The following is a 2,553-nucleotide window of genomic DNA, read 5'->3' on the forward strand; positions in this document are numbered from 1 at the left end:
AGCAAGATGACCCCAAGAGCAAGACAGCTCCCAAGAATGTGATGATAGGGAGAGGACCTACTTCTCTTCAAACTGTAAGAAGATAGTTCTTGAAACCTTATTTATAAAATTATTAATGCCAATTTTAAGGGACTGATCAAAATATCAACTTTTCCTCATTGGCTGATGTGATGGCTAGTTTCCTATGTCAATTTGGCTGGGCTCTAGCACCCAGTAACTTAATGAAACATTCATCTAGGTGTAGAGGTATTTCACGGTTAACATCTACAATCAGTTGACTTTAAAAAAAGGAGATGATGCTAGATAATGTGGGTGGGGCCCCATCCAGGTAGTTGAAGGCCTTTAAGAGCAAAACCGAGGTTTTCTGAAGAGAAAGAAATTCTGCCTCAAGACTACAGCATCAGCTGGGCATGATGGCTCATAACTGTAATCTCAGTGCTTTGGGAGGCCAAGGCAGGAGGATTGGTTGAGCCCAGGAGTTCAAGATTAGCCTAGGCAACAGAGAGAGACCCTATCTCTACGGTCAGAAATTAGCCTTGCGTGGTGGCACTAACCTGTAGTCCCATCTACTCAGGAGGCTGAGGTGGGAGGATCGCTGGAGTCCAGGAGACTGAGGCTACAGTGAGCCATGATGGTGCCACTGCACTACAGCCAGGGTGATAGAACAAAAACAAAAACAACCCCCCCTAAAAAAATCCCTACATGCTCAAGTCTTATATGAGTTTCCAGCCTGCTGGCCTGCCCTATGGATTTCAGACTTGCCAGCCCTCATAAGTACGTAAGCCAATTCCTTGAAATAAATCTCTTTGATTCTGTTTCTCTTGAGAACTCTGATAAAGCTGGTATCCAACACGCATTTAGGAAGTTACCACTACCATCTTTAGTTAACTATTATGTGGGCCAGTAGCCAATATATTACCATCATGGAGTGTGCAGGACAGCTGTCTTCTCTGCTTCATCTTAGTTCACACAGTCCAGATTTAAACATGTTTACACTCTTACATTCTTATGCAAAAACCTTTCAAATGACATTTAACATCCTAGTATTTACGAAGAGGTACCTGGGCCTGTGTTCACTCTTTTTACAAATTAATTGTGATCACATAGAACTGCGTAACTGAGAACTAAAACCTTTCCGTCCAGCTGGCTGTGGGACAGCGAGTGGATAAAAGACAGGCCTACCAGTTCCCACCAGAGACGGAACATGAATGCCTAGAATCTGAGACGGGAACTTGGAGACTAAAAGAAAAGCATAGGGAGCATTCAAGAGCCAAGAAACGTAGATTTTAACTCCAGGGGCTCTAGTCATTAGAGCCATACACAGGCCAAGCATCAGACTTGTCCTCAAAATGAGGATAATAAAAAACCAATGTACCTAAGAAAGGTAAGAATTAATTGAGATCCTATGTGCGAAAGCACTAATCAAAGCTCTATTCCAATGGGACATCAGTGTTACCTTATCTCCTTTGGTCTCATCAACACCTATCAATAATATCTAGCAATAGAAAACTGGACAATGAGAGCATGTGCTAGAGATTATTCCTATGCCCTTCTCTGCTTTATTTACTGCAGGAGATGTGATTTTATGGAAAATGAAATATGTTATATTCACCCCCTCTACCCCATGTTTATACACAGTTATAAATGGTTCAATTTAGTCCCTACCTACTGAGACATGTCATTGTGTGGGAAACATGTATAATAATATACTCTTCACCATAGGCCAGGCACGGTGGCTCACGCCTGTAATCCCAGCACTTTGGGAGGCCAAGGAGGGCAGATCACGAGGTTAGGAGTTCGAGACCAGCCTGGCCAACATAGTGAAACCTGTCTCTACTAAAAATACAAAAAAAAATTGGCCAGGCATGGTGGCAGGCACCTGTAATCCCAGCTACTCAGGAGACTAAGGCTAGGAGAATCACCTGAACCTGGGAGGTGGAGGTTGCAGTGAGCCAAGATCGCGTCACTGCACTCCAGCCCGGGTGACAGTGTAAAACTCCATCTCAAAAATAATAATATACTCTTCACCATATAATAAGCTCTTCACCAAACTTAGGGGCTTGAGGGAGCTTCTTGCCTGGGGTAGAAGTGAGGGAAGAGGGAAGGATGGGGCAAATGGAGTCTTAAACCCTTCGGCTGATAGCAGTTTAGGAAAAAGACACCTATCATCATCTTCATAGCAATTAGGAAATTAGAGATTTGGGAAGAATGCTGGATAATGAGTCATGAAATTAGACTCTAGTCCTGACTCTGCCACTAAAATGTTATACAACTTTAGAAAAATTTACTATTTCTGGGCTTGGTTTTCTAATCAATGAAATGAAGGGGGTTTGAACTAAATTAGCTTTACCTGAAGTAGGTTCTTCTGAATATTAATAAATTTTTTGTTTTGTTTTGTTTTTTTGAGATAGGGCCTTGCTTTGTTGCCCAGGCTGGAGTGCAGTGGCACAAAAATGGCTCACTGCAGCCTCTAGCTCGTAGGCTCAAGCCATCCTCCCACCTTGGCTTCCCAAGTAGCTGGATCTGCAGGTCCACCATGCCTCTCTAATTTTT

The sequence above is a fragment of the Cebus imitator genome, unplaced genomic scaffold (genome assembly GCF_001604975.1).
Source record: "Cebus imitator isolate Cc_AM_T3 unplaced genomic scaffold, Cebus_imitator-1.0 Scaffold42, whole genome shotgun sequence".
Classification (NCBI taxonomy): Eukaryota; Metazoa; Chordata; class Mammalia; order Primates; family Cebidae; genus Cebus; species Cebus imitator.